We start from the raw sequence: 19,765 nt of genomic DNA on the forward strand, positions 1-19,765 counted from the left end.
GCCCATTTCTTTTTCTTGATTTCAACTAAGATGTCGTTTACCCGCGTTTGTTGCCTCACCCAATCTGCTCTTTTCTTATCCCTTAACGTTACACCCATCATTCTTCTTTCCATAGCTCGTTGCGTCGTCCTCAATTTCAGCAGAACCCTTTTCGTGAGCCTCCAGGTTTCTGCCCCATATGTGAGTACTGGTAACACACAGCTGTTATACACTTTCCTTTTGAGGGATAGTGGCAACCTGCTGTTCATGATTTGAGAATGCCTGCCAAACGCACCCCAGCCCATTCTTATTCTTCTGGTTATTTCAGTCTCATGATCCGGATCCGTGGTCACTACCTGCCCTAAGTAGATGTATTCCCTTACCACTTCCAGTGCTTCGCTACCTATCGTAAACTGCTGTTCTCTTCCGAGACTGTTAAACAATACTTTAGTTTTCTGCAAATTAATTTTCAGACCCACCCTTCTGCTTTGCCTCTCCAGGTCAGTGAGCATGCATTGCAATTGGTCTCCTGAGTTACTAAGCAAGGCAATATCATCAGCGAATCGCAAGTTGCTAAGGTATTCTCCATCAACTTTTATCCCCAATTCTTCCCACTCCAGGCCTCTGAATACCTCCTGTAAACATGCTGTGAATAGCATTGGAGATATCGTATCTCCCTGTCTGACGCCTTTCTTTATAGGGATTTTGTTACTTTCTTTGTGGAGGACTACGGTGGCTGTGGAGCCGCTATAGATATCTTCCAGTATTTTTACATATGGCTCATCTACACCCTGATTCCGTAATGCCTCCATGACTGCTGAGGTTTCGACTGAATCAAACGCTTTCTCGTAATCAATGAAAGCTATATATAAGGGTTGGTTATATTCTGCACATTTCTCTATCACTTGATTGACAGTGTGAATATGGTCTATTGTTGAGTAGCCTTTACGGAATCCTGCCTGGTCCTTTGGTTGACAGAAGTCTAAGGTGTTCCTGATTCTATTTGCGATTACCTTAGTAAATACTTTGCAGGCAACCGACAGTAAGCTGATCGGTCTATAATTTTTCAAGTCTTTGGCGTCCCCTTTCTTATGGATTAGGATTATGTTAGCGTTCTTCCAAGATTCCGGTACGCTCGAGGTTATGAGGCATTGCGTATACAGGGTGGCCAGTTTCTCTAGAACAATCTGACCACCATCCTTCAACAAATCTGCTGTTACCTGATCCTCCCCAGCTGCCTTCCCCCTTTGCATAGCTCCTAAGGCTTTCTTTACTTCTTCTGGCGTTACCTGTGGGATTTCGAATTCCTCTAGGCTATTCTCTCTTCCACTATCGTCGTGGGTACCACTGGTACTGTATAAATTTCTATAGAACTCCTCAGCCACTTGAACTATCTCATCCATATTAGTAACGATATTGCCGGCTTTGTCTCTTAACGCACACGTCTGATTCTTGCCTATTCCTAGTTTCTTCTTCACTGTTTTTAGGCTTCCTCCGTTCCTGAGAGCCTGTTCAATTCTATCCATATTATAGTTTCTGATGTCCGCTGTCTTACGCTTGCTGATTAACTTAGAAAGTTCTGCCAGTTCTATTCTAGCTGTAGGGTTAGAGGCTTTCATACATTGGCGTTTCTTGATCAGATCTTTCGTCTCCTGCGATAGCTTACTGGTTTCCTGTCTAACGGCGTTACCACCGACTTCTATTGCGCACTCCTTAATGATGCCCATGAGATTGTCGTTCATTGCTGCAACACTAAGGTCCTCTTCCTGAGTTAAAGCCGAGTACCTGTTCTGTAGCTTGATCCGGAATTCCTCTAGTTTCCCTCTTACCGCTAACTCATTGATTGGCTTCTTGTGTACCAGTTTCTTCCGTTCCCTCCTCAAGTCTAGGCTAATTCGAGTTCTTACCATTCTATGGTCACTGCAGCGTACCTTGCCGAGCACGTCTACATCTTGTATGATGCCAGGGTTCGCGCAGAGTATGAAGTCGATTTCATTTCTAGTCTCACCATTCGGTCTCCTCCACGTCCACTTTCGACTAACCCGCTTGCGGAAAAAGGTGTTCATTATCCGCATATTATTCTGTTCTGCAAACTCTACTAATAATTCTCCTCTGCTATTCCTAGAGCCTATGCCATATTCCCCCACTGACTTGTCTCCAGCCTGCTTCTTGCCTACCCTGGCATTGAAGTCGCCCATCAGTATAGTGTATTTTGTTTTGACTTTACCCATCGCCGATTCCACGTCTTCATAAAAGCTTTCGACTTCCTGGTCATCATGACTGCATGTAGGGGCATAGACTTGTACCACCTTCAATTTGTACCTCATATTAAGCTTCACAACAAGACCTGCCACCCTCTCGTTAATGCTATAGAATTCCTGTATGTTACCAGCTATTTCCTTATTAATCAGGAATCCGACTCCTAGTTCTCGTCTCTCTGCTAAGCCCCGGTAACACAGTACATGCCCGCTTTTTAGCACTGTATATGCTTCTTTTGTCCTCCTAACCTCACTGAGCCTTATTATATCCCATTTACTACCCTCTAATTCCTCCAATAACACTGCTAGACTCGCCTCGCTAGATAGCGTTCTAACGTTAAACGTTGCCAGGTTCAGATTCCAATGGCGGCCTGTCCGGAGCCAGGTATTATTAGCACCCTCTGCAGCGTCACAGATCTGACCGCCGCCGTGGTCAGTTGCTTCGCGGCTGCTGGGGACTGAGGGCCGGGGTTTGATTGTTGTATTCATATAGGAGGTTGTGGCCCAGTACTGCACCAGGGTGGCCAATCCTGCTCTGGTGAGAGAGTGCGTTACCGGTTCTGGTCACCGGGATCAGGCCGCACTCCAGGCCTGTTCGTGCAATTTTCTCAACACACGTTTTTTTTTGTATTTTCCGGTGGAGAATTGCGCTGCACCGGGATTTGAATCACGGTCCTTTTGCACTGGAGACGGATACTCTACCGTCCCCGCAGGAGTTAAATTAAAAATTGGAGAATGGGGTTTTGCGTGACAAAACCACTTTCCGATTATGCACGCCTTCGTGGAGGACTCCGAAAATTTCGACCACCTGGGGTTCTTTAACGTGCACCAAATTCTAAGTACACGGGTGTTTTCGCATTTCGCCCCCATCGAAATGCGGCCGCCGTGGCCGGGGTCCGATCCCGCGACCTCGTGCTCAGCAGTCTAACACCATGACCACTGAGCAACCACGGCGGGTCCCGCAGGAGTGTACGCCTCATTTAACCTACAGTGGTGCCCAATTTGATCAGTCAAGGTGGGCCAATCTGAGCTCGGTTATACCTCATGGATGGCACTCGGCTAGAGAACCTGGTATTTATGACCTGCACATGTGTGGCCACACATAATTGAGGATATATAATTTTTTTAGGAGAGTTTCCGTACAGTGATAAAATGAAGGAAAAGACATTAAAAAGAAAGAAAAAAAGGGGGAAAAAAAGGAACATAACTTGTGATTTGAACTCGTGATCCTTCAATGTTGCCCGGAAAGGTAGCTCAGTCGGTTGGTTCGTCAAGCCAGCGGTTACTTTCAAGCGCCATAGCTCCTGCTCCGAGCCTCATACTTATGTGGAAAGGGGCTGGCGTTGTCCGCGACAGTCGATTCTGAGTGGTTCTGAGTGGTTCTGAGTCGATTCTGAGTGGTTGGAAGGCATAATTTCTTGGAAGAATGGCCGCCAGAGGAGCAGCTTGAACTCGAGCGGCTTTAGAGACTAGGAAAACTGCCTTACAATATTTAGACTTGAGGGGAAGCTTCGTTAACAAACTATAACACGGCAATCAGCACTCGAATACGACGAGAGAAATTATTGAGACGTGGAAAATTCCCTTGAAATAAATCTGGTTTGCGAGACAAATGCTTGTATGTATTGAATCTCTTAAAAGATGAGGGGGAAATATGCGCTCACCGAGAGGGCATCGTCAGCACGAGACCACCACCAGGCACCTTACGGGGATGTGGAGAGCTTCGCGGCCGGAACGAAGCCTCCCCTCTCCGCCGGCCAGGCGTGGAAAACGCGCTTTCCGATCGCTCAAGGTTGCGCAGGAATAGTATAGCTCTAGCGTCTAGGAAAAGCTTTAACAGGTGCGAGGGCGGCATGCATAGCGTGGGAAGCTAGCCGCCGGAATAGCTACCTTCGAGAGCTATTCTATATTATATTATATTATACTTCGAGAGCTATGACTGATGCTTTTCTATATATATGTATTCATCTCATCTATGCGATCGCATGCGCGCGCTGTTTCTTTGTCTCTGCGTGTAGTAGTTAAGAGAGCCAGTTTAAGGGCGGAGAAGAGGGAAGGAAAGGAAAGCAAACTTGCAGCGCCGTGGTTTTAAAGCGCAACCGTGGTAGAGAAACGGAAAGGCGATATAAGCATGCGTGGCCATGATACGCACACGACAAACTGCCTTACAATATTTAGACTTGAGGGGTAGTTTCGTTAACAAACTATAACACGGCAATCAGCACTCGGATATAATTATAACCCTAATAATAATTGTAAATATTCATCTCATCTATAGGATCTAAAGCGCGCGCTGTTTCTTGTCTCTGCGTGTAGTAGTTAAGAGAGCCAGTTTAAGGGCGGAGAAGAGGGAAGGAAAGGAAAGCAAACTTGCAGCGCCGTGGTTTTAAAGCGCAACCGTGGTAGAGAAACGGAAAGGCGATATAAGCATGCGTGGCCATGATACCCACACGACAAACTGCCTTACAATATTTAGACTTGAGGGGAAGCTTCGTTAACAAACTATAACACGGCAATCAGCACTCGAATACGACGAGAGAAATTATTGAGACGTGGAAAATTCCCTTGAAATAAATCAGGTTTGCGAGACAAATGCTTGTATGCATTGAATCTCTTAAAAGATGAGGGGGGTAATATGCGCTCACCGAGAGGGCATCGTCAGCACGAGACCACCACCAGGCACCTTACCAGCACCACCACCAGCCACCAGGCACCTTGTCACGTAAAGCCGCACAATTTAATTGAAATTGAATAGTTCTGCCGCGGTGCGATGCGTGTGAGGCAATGACCATGATGACCTGCTCGCAGGCTATGAGTGATGACTCACGACAAGGCCTAAAGCAAACGCGTCTCGCTGTGTGTTCTGTCTCCTGTGTAGGCAAACACAAGCGTTGCGCGCGAGGTAACGTATAGGATGAACTCACTAGCCTCCTATTGCACTAAACACAGAGGAACTTATACATTCGCGGTCAACACCCCAGGAAATTATCGTTAACCAACGCTGACAGCAGAGAAAATTTAGCTCACATAGATTCCCACAGTACGTGGCATCCGCATAATTCTTTCTTTTTTGTCTCTTCCGCTTTTTCTTGCTAGAATCGGTAAGCTCTAGGCAACGTATTGGGTGCCTACAGTGCAACTGTTGTCATAAATATAGAGGGCTGTTGTCTGGGATAGGCATAGAAAATGCATGAGGAACGCGCTTGGAACGCCGTTTCTCGTGGAAGCAACGGCGCCGCATCTCCGACAGCTGGGGCCGTTGGGCCCAGCCACGCGGCTGAATATGCGACTACGGCTGTCACGTTCCTCCCAATGCAAAAAGCCCGCCTGACGCGGCAGGCCGCACCTTTTTATTGCGATAGCAATTACATGGACACCCTAGGCGCATTTCTGCCGCCGGCGTCGCCGCGAGGTTCCGTATAAAGTCCAAGGACGATATGTTTTTTAATCCAGTGGCAGTGCCAGGACTGGCAGCTTTGAATAGACTAGAAAGCGTCATATGCCTCATGACAAGGAAAATCCGGCAAGCATCCGGCGTTAACATCGGATGGCAACAAAACCCACGTGACCAAGTGACGACGTCACGTTCCCTGCGCGGGACCTGCTGCGGCTCGCCTTGCGAAATCCCATGGTGAGCAGCCACGGCGTCGGACGGACGCCGTGGCCCACCCCTAAAATCGAATTTAGGTGGTATAAGGTCGATTAAAGTCTATTAAAATGGATTAACTTTGTTACAAATTATAGCAAGATGGATCAACTTTGGTACAAATTACAAGATGGATTTAGAGGGAGCTTTAATTTAGGTAGTAAATTAGACAAATCCTATTGCTCTCGCATTCAAATCACATAAGGATACTTAAGCGACTGCCAATTTTTCATGCGTTCTTTCACGCCACTTTGCGTAAAATGTCTTAATTTGTCGCACCTAAGCCATTTCGCACATCCTAGGAAATTTACGGCTCAAAAGAATTACAATTACTGCGCTCGGTGGCACTGGCCTGCGTTGCCCAAGTACCCGTCTCTACAACGCTCTCTTGCCTTGGTTTACGTCTCCGCGGACAAAGCATCGGCACAAATTAATTTTTCCTCTTTTTCATCCTCCCTTGGAAAACACTGCGTCGCGTTCCAAAGTTTTCTTTCCATATCACGCAAGGATAGGGCGCGCGCACCGCGACTTTACGGTTCTTCAGATGTGTGACAAGTGTGTCAGCCTAGAAGAGCCAGTTCGGACACCAGTTTCAAGTGCTTCCTGTCAAGCGCACGCAACCGAAACTGGCATCTTTTATGTCATCGACCGGACACCAGCTTAAAAAGCAGCCTCTTGCTCGGAACAGGTCAATCAAAGGGTGGCGGAGACTCGTGAAAGGCCAACCAACAACCCGCGTTCGATGCATTCCATCCGACAGCGCCACCTGCGTTGCGCTCTCGTCAACTGAGCGGCTGGTTCATCGGTGCTCCACTGCCGTGTGCATTGCACACAGTGCGCTAAAAGCATAGTGACCCGCAGCCACAGCGACCTACGAACCGGTTCTCGATGTCAGCCGACCCGCGGTCGGCCTGGAGGAAGGTGTTGAAGTCGATCGCGAATGCCGCGGACGCTCTTGTGCAAATAAAACGTGATAAGAGTAGCCCATGTGATACCACCGCACGAAGACGGCCCTGTTTTGAATAGCTTCCGGCAATGTCGTGTAAGAAAGACGAGGAAGCGCCACGAACGACGCTGATCAGCTTCGCGAGGCTGCTTACCGTCCCTGCACTATGGTGCTCAGAGCGGTACTCTCCCAGGGTCGAGCGCCGGACGCTGGCGTACGTAAAAATAAAAATTTTTTTTCTCTCTCTCTCCCGTCGTTCGAGCAGCTGTGCCTCAGTCTACGGCTGGGCCTTCTTCGCCATGGCGGATTCTCCGAACTCTTCCATTGGCGATTATTCTCTTTGGTCACTTGGGCGCTGGGACTCGCCAGGTTTCTAATGACTCCGTAAACAAGATGGTCGCTCCTTTGTGGGAGCCGTAGCTCAGATACGGTGCTTGATAGTTATGGCTGAATCGTGTACGGAATAATAAATGTGGCCGACTTGTGCCTGGCACCATCGATTCTTCCTCCACCATCTTTCTTTCGCGAAATCTTTTAAATGGTTTGCATTCTTGACGACTTAGTTCTGAGCACCTTTAGGATTGGCTTTGCACAAAATATTACGAAAGAGTGGCAAAAACACGATCAAGAACGAGCACTTACGCTGCAGGATGTGCGTCAAATTTTACCGCAGTACCAGTTTTTCTCAAGGTCGCCCGCAGACGACTTGTCGGCCGATGACGTAGTTTGCGATCCACGAAAACTACGTCGTTCCCCCACATGATAGCGCCAAGTCTAGCCTGATCGTTTGGCTTGAGGCCAAATGAGTAGCTGTTTCTGACCCATTCGCTCTGTTAACGGGAAGTGAATGGTATTGAAAATTTTCGGTACCATTCATCTCACCTCTGCAGCAACTTTCGCGCGCTCTCACTGCCCTGTTTTTGGAGATTGGTTGTCGATAATGGGGGACGAGAAACTAGCTTATGGTAACACTCTAATAACATGCGGGTGCTTGGCCAATATAGGCGGCTTGGATTAGCGTGGCTTCAGGCAGCAAACGCTCTTCTTCGTTCGTGGTAGTTCCTGCCTTGGAAATATTCAAACGACTGACTCGTCAAAGCGCTCAATTTTATTATGCATAATGGTGCAAAATAATTTCCCACCAATGCACGCGTTAGATATATGCACGAACCACGATCGGTATTTAGCGCGTGTGAGGTACCAGACGCCTCATGCGCGTTCTCGACTGCAGACATGCGCTCTAGACTTACCGTGGTAATAAGTAGTCGAGGACTCTGCGCCATTGCAAATCACTTACAGATGCACGCGTAAATTTCATGAATGGTTCTGACACTTTGTACTCTGATTTGCTCGCGGAAGCTCCTGTCTCACGACGATTGAAACACTCATTCAGATTCACCAACGCACGAGTGCGTCAGAAACTTTGACATGTGTTTGTCGACCCCAAAACGCCATCTTACGATCAGTCCTGATGACGCAGGGGGCTGGAGAAATATTCTTTAGTCGGAACTTAGAAATCGAAATTAAAACTAATTTCGAAGTCACAAGTGGACTCCTGGTTTAGCAGTGTTTACCGAGAGTTCGTCGTGCGAAACCGCTCGCTCCGTCAACGCCGAACGTTCATCGAACCCAGTTCGGCAACAGCGCCAGGCGGAGGGTTTCCAAACTAGCCTAGACGCTGTGATCTCGATCGCTAGTCGCGCATATTGGGACTATTCGTCGGCCACGTAGTACTTGCAGCCCGGTTCACCATTGCCTTCATTCTTCCTGCAGCGCTCCCCAGCATCAGCTTATGCGGTCGTTTACCTTGGTTCATAGCTAAAGAAAGCCAAAAATTTGTGACGTGGAACGTCTTTTTAAGAACGATCAAAGGGGATCGCTCGCTGAAACCGATATGAGGAAGACATGCTATAGCATTCTCGCTCTTATCTTTGCAACCATACTACCCACGCACCTGACTTTATTATCGTTGTGTAGAGAACCCATTTCTCGACAATGCATGTGTCGCGTGCAAGGTGGCCCTATTGCTGCACCACGCATAACGCACTCCGAGCTAAATTCAGCGTCGCGCACGGCGTTGAAGGAGGCGCAGCAAGGCAGTACGTTTGTCCATCCGAGAGAGAGACTTCTTGCAGTGGCTTTGTTCGCTCTTGGATTTCGTTGTTTTTTGACCGCAATTGTGTGCAAGTGTTTTTTATATAGGCTCAGTATGGAATGAAACAAGTTTTAGCCCTTAGAAACAAACACACTGTGATATACGGCTGCTAATGCGTGATTTAGATCATTTTTATTTTTGTTGTTCTTTTCGGGTTTTTTATTTGCAACCCGTTGCGAGGATCCCCAGGTGCATGCTCGCGCGAGCGAACGCTGTTGGCGCGCAGCGAAGCATAGACGGAACGCGCGGAGTGATAAGTTCTCTTGACCGAACTTCTGGCGTAGCTTCCACAGCGTTTACTGCTATGTATGGAACGGAGTATGGGTGTGTGTAAAGTGTGGGACGTCGATCACGTGGTTATATATGTTGTGATCATTATACTACCCCTTTATCTTCTTCATCTGTATATATTCATCATCATGGCCAGCGTCATCTTCTTCAGCGCGCTACCTGCTCAATAAACCGTCGAGGCTTCACAGCTGTCTCGCAAGTGGTGGAGGCTGCTCTCGATCCCTTGGTCCTCTACGCCTTCGAGTTTCCCTGGAGCTTCGTTCAGGTCGCCGCTTGCTCCGCCTTTTCGCCACCATACCCCAAGAAGATCCTCCAGGAACCTCCGGCGTCCCCGTTCTGCCCCACCGACCGTTCCTCGTTCCTCGTCGTATTCTACCTCACTGACGTTGCCAGGACTTGATTTCTTAACCACGAGAGCACCATTCCTGACTGGGCGACATTCAAACACCAGCTTCGGCAGATTTTGGGCGCCCCCAACATCCGCTCTGAGGTCGCCAAGAAAAAGCTTGGCGGACGCATGCAACTTCCCGGGGAAACATGCACCTCTTGTATCGAGGACGTCCTCGCCCTTTGTCGCCGTGTTGATGCCACCATGACGGAATCTGATCGTGTTCGTCACATCCTAAAGGGCATTGCTCACGTCGCGTTCAATGCACTGGCGATCAAGAATCCTAATACCGTTAACGATGTGATCGCCACTTGCCAACACCTGGACGCACTGGAGGCCGTCCGTTTACAACCTGTCGCCGGTGACGAGCCTCCTTCATCGGATACCGACCTGCATATGCTGATTCGGACTCTCATACGCGAAGAGCTCCAAGCGTGTATCAGTCCTCCCGTTCTCCAGCCTCAACCTTCGGTTCCTGGCCTGCGCGACATCATCAAAGGGGAGCTATCCTCCATGGCCTGCGCTGCGAGCTGTGCCCCTCCTTCGCCATCGACCTCGTACGCTCAGGTTGCGGCTATGCAACCAGCGTTCGTTCGGACAGCGCCTCCTGCTCCTGCTACTGCTTCCAACCATCTGGCGACTGTAGCACTCCGTCCTCCTGCCACAGGCTATTACACTACCCGCCCTATGCCCCGCCCAATTTGTAGTTATTGCGGTATTCGCGGGCACATATCGCGTTTTTGCCGAAGACGACAACAGGACGAACGCCTTGGCTACGATATTTATGAGAGAGACTTGTTGCTTCCTCCGAGTCCCTACCAGCGCCGGCTTTCCCCACGCTCACTTTCTCCACGTCCCGAAGTGCCCCGCAACTACCGTCCAGGACGCCGCCGCTCGCCCTCCCCTCTCGGACGCTCGACATCGCCCCTGAAACCGGCCACCCGCACTCCTGACTGCCGATCGGAATACTAGATGGTGCAGTTTTTGGAGGGAAAGCTGCATGGCTCGCACAGACTATAATTCTTTCAGCGTGCCCGGCCAATGCTTTATTCGTGTGCGCAGAAGGTGTACCAGTCCTAGCATTGGTTGATACGGGAGCAGCTATTTCTATTATTCACGCTGGCTTGTGGTCTCGTCTACGCAAAGTTACTACACCTTACAGTGGAGCTCTTCATCGTGGTGCAAATAATGTTGTGATTCGGCCATCGGCGCAATGCACAGTTAGAGTTGCGATCGACGGGATACGCCACCATATCCAGTCCGCAGTGTTGACTTGCTGTGCTCACATGCATATACTGGAGTGGGACTTTCTCTTTTCGGCGTCTGCTTTCATCTCGTGCCGTCAACGCTTCGTTAACGTGAGAGGGACCGACAATTTCGACGATGTGCACGAACCACGCCTTCGCTTACGAACTGTTGACGATTGTATGCTGCCACCTGGCCGCGAACAACTCCTTGTAGTTAACTCTGACATCACCGATGGTGACGCTTTAGCTGTACCATCAGCCCTTTGCCTATCCAAAGCGATTGCTCTGGCATCCAGCCATGTTCGCTTCACCAACGGACCGGCCACTTTGCCCGTACTCAACACAACCACTGAGACTAGTCCTACTTACTAAAGGCGCCGTTCTCATGTGCGTCTTGGACACTCAGCTTGTCTGTGCTTACCTCGAGTACTGCTGTTTCACAACCACCCACAGCTATACATCGGGTCCCTGCTTCTGTTTTCGCTAGTACCATCAGCTCCGATCTAACGCCACAGCAGAAGGGGGAGTTACTGGCGTTGTTCGTCGTCGTCGTCATCATCATCATCATCATCATCATCATCATCATCATCATCAGCCTGGTTACGCCCACTGCAGGGCAGTGGGCCTCTCCCATGCTTCTCCAACAACCCCGGTTATGTACTAATTGTGGCCATGCCTTCCCTGCAAACTTCTTAATCTCATTCGCCCACCTAACTTTCTGCCGCCCCCCGCTACGCTTCCCTTCCCTTGGAATCCAGTTCGTAACCCTTAATGACCATCGGTTATCGTCCCTCCTCATTACATCTCCTGCCCATGCCCCCATTTCTTTTTCTTGATTTCAACTAAGATGTCATTACCTCGCCTTTGTTCCCTCACCCAATGTGCTTTTTTCTTATCCCTTAAGTTACACCTATCATTCTTCTTTCCATAGCTCGTTGCGTCGTCCTCAATTTGAGTAGAACCCTTTTCGTAAGCCTCCAGGTTTCTGCCCCGTAGGTGAGTACTGGTAAGACACAGCTATTATACACTTTTCTCTTGAGGGATAATGGCAACCTGCTGTTCATGATCTGAGAATGCCTGCCAAACGCACCCCAGCCCATTCTTATTCTTCTGATTATTTCCGTCTCATGATCCGGATCCGTGGTCACTACCTGCCCTAAGTAGATGTAGTCCCTTACCCCTTCCAGTGCTTCGCTACCTATCGTAAACTGCTGTTCTCTTCCGAGCCTGTTAAACATTACTTTAGTTTTCTGCAGATTAATTTTCAGACCCACCCTTCTGCTTTGCCTCTCCAGGTCAGTGAGCATGCATTGCAATTGGTCTCCTGAGTTACTAAGCAAGGCAATATCATCAGCGAATCGCAAGTTACTAAGGTATTCTCCATTAACTTTTATCCCCAATTCTTCCCATCCAGGTCTCTGAATACCTCCTGTAAACACGCTGTGAATAGCATTGGAGAGATCGTATCACCCTGCCTGACGCCTTTCTTTGTTGAGATTTTGTTGCTTTCTTTATGGAGGACTACGGTGGCTGTGGAGCCGCTATACGTATCTTTCAGTATTTTTACATACGGCTCGTCTACACCCTGGTTCCGCAATGCCTCCATGACTGCTGAGGTTTCGACAGAATCAAACGCTTTCTCGTAATCAATGAAAGCTATATAGAAGGGTTGGTTATATTTCGCACATTTCTTTATCACCTGATTGATAGTGTGGATATGGTGTATTGTTGAGTAGCCTTTGCGGAACCCTGCCTGGTCCTTTGGTTGACAGAAGTCTAAGGTGTTCCTGATTCTATTTGCGATTACCTTAGTAAATAGTTTGTAGGCAACTGACAGCAAGCTGATCGGTCTATAATTTTTCAAGTCTTTGGCGTCCCCTTTCTTATGGATTAGGATTGTCTTAGCGTTCTTCCAAGATTCCGGTACGCTCGAGGTCATGAGGCATTGCGTATACAGGGTGGCCAGTTTCTCTAGAACAATCTGTCCACCATCCTTCAAGAAATCTGCTCTTACCTGATCCTCCCCAGCTGCCTTCCCCCTTTGCATATCTCCCAAGACTTTCTTTACTTCTTCCGGCGTTACCTGTGGGATTTCGAATTCCTCTAGACTATATTCTCTTCCATCATCGTCGTGAGTGCCACTGGTACTGTATAAATCTCTATAGAACTCCTCAGCCACTTGAACTATCTCATCCATATTAGCAGTGATATTGCCGGCGTTGTCTCTCAACGCATACATCTGATTCTTGCCAAATCTTAGTTTCTTCTTCACTGTTTTTAGGCTTCCTCCGTTCCTGAGAGCATGTTAAATTCTATCCATATTATACTTCCTTATGTCAGCTGTCTTACGCTTGTTGATTAACTTCGAAAGTTCTGCCAGTTCTTTTCTACCTGTATAGGGTTAGAGGCTTTCATACAGTGGCGTTTCTTGATCAGATCTTTCGTCTCCTGCGCTAGCTTACTGGCATCCTGTCTAGCGAAGTTACCACCGACTTCTATTGCACACTCCTTAATAACGGCCATAAGTTTGTCGTTCATTGCTTCAACACTAATCTCCTCTGGCTGAGTTAAAGCCGAATACCTGTTCTGTAGCTTGATCCGGAATTCCTCTATTTTCCCTCTTACCGCTAACTTATTGATCGGCTTCTTATGTACCAGTTTCTTCCGTTCCCTCCTCAAATCTAGGCTAATTCGAGTTCTTACCATTCTATGGTCACTGCAGCGCACCTTGCAGAACACGTCCACATCTTATATGATGCCAGGGTTAACGCAGAGTATAAGGCCTATTTCATTTCTAGTCTCGCCATTTGGGCTCCTCCACGTACACTTTCGGCTATCCCGCTTGTGGAAGAATGTATTCATTATCCTCATGTTATTCTGTTCCGAAAACTCTACTAATAACTCTCCCCTGCTATTCCTTGTGCCTATGCCATATTCACCCACTGCCTTGTCTCCAGACTGCTTCTTGCCTACCTTGGCATTAAAGTCGCCCGTTAGTATAGTGTATTTTGTTTTCACTCTACTCATCGCCGATTCCACGTCTTCATAGAAGCTTTCGACTTCCTGGTCATCATGACCGGACGTAGGGGCGTAGACCTATACAACCTTCATTTTGTACCTCTTATTAAGTTTCACAACAAGATCTGCCACCCTCTCGTTAATGCTATAGAATTCCTGTATGTTACCAGCTATATTCTTATTAATCAGAAATCCGACTCCTAGTTCTCGTCTCTCCGCTAAGCCCCGGTAACACAGGACGTGCCCACTTTTTAGCACTGTATATGCTTCTTTTGGCCTCCTAACTTCACTGAGCCCTATTAGATCCCATTTACTGCCCTCTAATTCCTCAAATAGCACTGCTAGACTCGCCTCACTAGATAACGTTCTAGCGTTAAACGTTGCCAGGTTCATAGTCCAACGGCGGCCTGTCCGGAGCCAGGGATTCTTAGCACCCTCTGCTGCGTCGCAGGTCTGACCGCCGCCGTTGTTTGAGTCGCTTCGCAGCTGCTGTGGACTGAGGGCCGGGGTTTGATTGTTGTGTTCATATAGGAGGTTGTGGCCAAGTACTGCAGCAGGGTGGCCAATCCTGCTCTGGTGAAGGTGTGCGTTACCGGTTCTGGTCACCGGGATCTGGCCACACCCCAGGCCTGTTTATGCAATTTTATCAACACGCGGATTCTTTTTCTTTCGGGTTTTTTGATCCGGTGGGAAATTGCCGGCACCGGGATTTGAACCACGGACCTCTTGCACGCGAGGCGGGAGTTCTTCCTCTACGCCCCCCGCAGGGGCGTCTGCGTCAGCAGGCGTTTGGTGTGTTGCGACACCACGTACCCGAGCACATGAGGGTCGGACCCTCCCGCGTGTAGCCGTGCGCGGCTTAGCCGTGTCTGGGGAAAAGGGGATCCTGGCGGTTGAGCCGATGCTGGGCGTTCGGACCTTTAAGGCCCCCCGGCGGAGGCAACACACCTCTTTGGCCTCAGCTTCACACAGACGGCACCTCCAGGCTGGCCCACCTGGAGGAAATCGGCAGTCACCCTTTCCTGTCCTTCTCTTCAATCTTCGTCTTTCTCTCTCACTTTCAATCTTTCTTGTCTTCTCTTCGCTTCTTCTTACTTCCAGACTTCCAGGTGGCGAAGGTTAACCTGGTGTAGTTTATCCAACCTTGGGTCTATTATATTAGGTTACAGCGGCTGTGTACAGCTGGCGTCTGCGTTTCCTTCGGGTCTTCTAGCGTCCCCTTGTTGGGCTCGATGGTGGGTGGCTGGCATGGCTGCCGAAATAAAATAAATATGTATGGATTTATCATCCTTCCCCCGTCTGTCTGATCGGCCTCTTAACAAAAGAGGACGCACCGAAGAAAAGTTGCTGTTTTCTTGTCAACCTAAGCAAACGTTCGCACGGTTTCACGTTATTCACAGTGAAAATCCTGAAAAGACAGTTAGAATGATTTCGCCGTTCACGGTTGCGAAATGTCTGACTGACTCAGTTGGCCCAGGCTACAAAGTCACAAAAATGGCTAGCGGTGACCTCCTGCTTGAGGTCCGTGATAAACAGCATGACAAGCTCCCAAATCTGGTCTCCTTCGGTAATGTAAAGGTAACAGTGACTCCACATCGATCCATGAATACAAGCAAAGGATGCTGTATCTGAGCGAGGAAGAACTTCTAGAAGGTTGGAAGGAACAGAACGTCACCATGGTAAAGAGAATTATAATCAAACGGGAAAACAAAGAAATTCCAACTAAACATCTGATCGTTACCTTTGCTTCCGGTGTGCTGCCAGAAACATTAGAAACAGGCTATACTGAAGTTCGAGTCCGACCATACATCCCGAACCCTCGGAGATGTTTCAAGTGTCAGAGATATGGTCACGGCTCACAAAGTTGCCGGGGCCGACAAACCTGCACAAAGTGCGGGGTCCAGGATCACCTTTCAGATAATTGTAATGACGCACTCCACTGTCCCAACTGTGGCGGTGGTCATGCAGCTTTCTCTAGAGCGTGCCCTACATGGCAGAAAGAAAAGGAAATAATTACCCTAAAAGTAAAAGAGAACATTTCCTTCCAGGAAGCGCGAAAGCGCATTTCCTTTCTTCATACCGCAGGGTATGCTGCTGCGGCGCGTAAGGGGGCAACGCCGCAACTGACTCCGGCTTCGGCCCGGACCACAAAGAATGTGGCCGCGGCAGAAACATAGCCCCCCAGGCGACAGCAGCCGGCTCTGCTGCGCCATCTCTGAAGGAGGGTCCATCGACCTCTGGGTTGGTGGCCTCCAAGGCCATGCTTTTCGAGGCAAGGCCTAAGGTGAAAACAGCCCGCTTGTGTGAGCGGAAGTCTAGCGGCTCCCAAGAGTCGATGGACACTACCCCGAGCCAGAAGGCGCATCCAGCGCCTCTGGAGCGGCGCGAGTCTCGCGACCGATCCAAAAAAGACAAAAGCCGTACCATAATCACGGGGCCTGAAAAGGCTCCGTAAGTCATTTCTCTAACTTGACTCCTCTTGACACACAGCATAAAAACACGAACAATATGGCTACATAAATAATACACTGGAACGTTAGAGGTCTTATCCACAACCTCGATGACATTAAAGAACTCTTACACGAACATAACCCAAAGGTGCTGTGTGTTCAGGAGACACATCTTAAATGCACACAAACAAACTTTCTTTGTCAATACGCCATCTACCGTAAAGACCGCAACGAGGCGAATACCTCGTCTGGCGGTGTAGCAATAGTTGTAGACAAGTCCGTAGCCTGTCACCAGGTCGCCCTTCAGACGCCCCTTGAGGCAGTGTCAATTCGGGCAATTCTTTTTAATAAATTGATCACTGTATGTTGCATATACATACCCCCTAACTTTCATCTGGGAAAAAGTGATTTTTATAAACTAATTGACCAGCTTCCGCACCCTTACATACTCGCAGGTGATTTTAATGCACACCACACCATGTGGGGGGACTCGCGATGTGACGCGAGAGGTCGTTTCATTGAAAACTTCCTGGTGAACTCCGGTGCATGCCTCTCAAACAAGAAGGAGCCAACTTATTATAATATCTACAATAATTCATATTCATCAATAGACCTGTCTACTGGCTCGGCTTCAATTTACCCGGACTTGCAATGGCATGTAATAAAAAATCCATATGGAAGTGACCACTTCCCTGTAATGTTAAAATCAATGCCTCAATATGAATGTCCCCTACATACACCCCGATGGAAACTAGCCTCCGCCGAATGGAATGATTTTAAGGAAGCAACTTACCTATCACGAGATTTTATCACTGATTTTAACATAGACAATGCTGTAGCATATTTTACTTCTTTTATATTCGACGCAGCTGAAAAGTTCATTCCCCAAACACAAGGTCTCTCTTGTAAAAGACGGGTACCCTGGTGGAATGAACAGTGCAGACTGGCACGAAAGAAACAAAACAAAGCGTGGGGTTTGCTGCGTCGCTCCCCGACAGCAGAAAACCTAATAGAATTTAAGCTCGCAAAGTCACAAGGAAGGCGCATACGGAGACAGGCAAGGAGGGCTAGCTGGGAGAGGTTTCTCTCGGGCATCACTTCCTACACCCAAGAGTCCGAAGCATGGAATGGCGTACGGAAGATAAAGGGGCAACAAATCCACCCTCTGCCCTTAGTGGACGACCAAGGGACTACCTTGGAGGACCAGGCGAACGCTCTGGGCGAACACTTCGAACAAGTATCAAGCTCCACACATTACACAAAATCATTCCTCAAATATAAACAATTAGCTGAACTTAAGACACTTGATCACAAATGCCGTCCAGATGAACCATATAACCGTCCTTTTAATATTGCCGAGCTTAAAGCTGCATTGAGCACATGTAGAAGCTCTGCACCGGGAGCTGACAGAATCATCTATGACATGATTAAGAACTTGCACGAAGACACACAAATGACACTCCTGGCACTTTTCAACTCTATCTGGGCTGTCGGATACCTCCCATCCTCATGGAAGGAAGCTATTGTTATTCCCGTCTTGAAGCTAGGTAAAGACCCTTCCTTGGCGGCAAGTTATCACCCGATAGCTCTAACAAGTTGTCTTTGTAAGCTATTCGAAAAAATGATTAATCGTAGACTAATACATTTCCTTGAACTGAACAATATGCTTGATCCCTATCAGTGTGGCTTTAGAGAAGGGCGGTCCACAACAGATCATCTTGTACGCATTGAAGGAAATATCCGCGATGCATTTGTACATAAACAGTTCTTCTTATCGATATTCGTCGATATGGAGAAGGCGTACGACACGACGTGGCGATACGGGATCCTGCGAGACTTGTCGGGGATGGGCATCCGTGGAAATATGCTAAACATAATAGAAAGCTATCTGTCCAAACGTATCTTCCACGTGAAACTCGGCAGTGTATTGTCGCGACCTTTCATACAAGAAAATGGTGTACCTCAAGGAGGTGTGCTTAGCTGCACACTCTTTATCGTGAAAATGAACAGCCTTCGTGCTTCTTTACCACCAGCCATTTTTTATTCTGTTTATGTAGATGATATACAAATAGGCTTCAAATCCTGCAACCTTGCAGTGTGTGAGAGGCAAGTACAACAGGGCTTGAACAAAGTGTCCAAATGGGCAGATAAAAACGGATTTAAAGTGAACCCCAACAAAAGTTCTTGTGTGCTTTTCACTAGAAAGAGAGGGCTCATTGCAGAACCCAGTATCGAAATGTACGGTCAGCGAATTCCTGTGAACAAAGAACACAAGTTCTTGGGCATCATACTTGATTCTAAATTAACTTTTATTCCACACATAAAGAATCTCAAGGTCAAATGCTTAAAAACAATGAACTTACTGAAAGTGATATCCCACACAACATGGGGCAGTGACAGGAAATGTTTAATGAATTTATACAAGAGCCTCATTCGATCTCGGTTGGACTACGGTGCCGTGATCTACCATTCTGCAACACCGAGCGCGCTAAAGATGCTAGATCCGGTCCACCATCTAGGAATCCGACTGGCCACTGGAGCTTTCAGAACAAGTCCCATAGAAAGTTTATATGCAGAATCAAATGAGTGGTCACTTCATCTGCAGAGAGCATACATCAGCCAAACATATTTTCTGAAAGTGCACTCAAATCCACAACATCCCTGTTTTAATATCATTAATGACATGACATATGCTACACTCTTTCGCAATCGACCCTCTGTAAAACAGCCTTTGTCGCTGCGTGTGAGTGAGCTTAGTGATGAAATGCATGTTCCACTCCTCGAGTTTCGCCTAATGCATCCAGCCAAGCTGCTACCTCCTTGGGAGTGGCAGCTGGTACAGTGTGACATATCTTTCCTGCAAGTTACAAAGAAAGCCCCAGATATCGAAATTCGAATGCATTTCCTGGAACTCCAGTACAAGTACTCCTGCACGGAGTTCTACACAGACGCATCGAAGTCACGCGAGGGGGTGTCCTATGCAGCCGTCGGCCCATCCTCGGAATCCGATGTACTGCATCCGGAAACAAGCATCTTCACGGCTGAGGCCTACGCACTACTGTCGGCTGTAAAGCATATAAGGAAAACAAAAATAAAAAATCTGTTATATATACGGACTCCCTAAGCGCTGTGAAGGCTTTGTGTCATTTTGTAAGCACAAAAATCCAGTAATCAATGAACTATATTCCGTCATATGTAAAGCGTATATATGTAACCAGCATGTCATCATATGCTGGGTGCCGGGTCATAGGGGCATCGAAGGTAACGTTCTGGCGGACCAGATGGCCACATCAATTGCGTCATATTCTGTTCATCCTACCGCTGCAGTCCCTGTCACAGATCTGAGGCCCTTCTTGCGCAGGAAACTGCGAAACTACTGGCAACGCT

The sequence above is a fragment of the Dermacentor variabilis genome, chromosome 2, assembly GCF_050947875.1.
Source record: "Dermacentor variabilis isolate Ectoservices chromosome 2, ASM5094787v1, whole genome shotgun sequence".
Lineage (NCBI taxonomy): Eukaryota > Metazoa > Arthropoda > Arachnida > Ixodida > Ixodidae > Dermacentor > Dermacentor variabilis.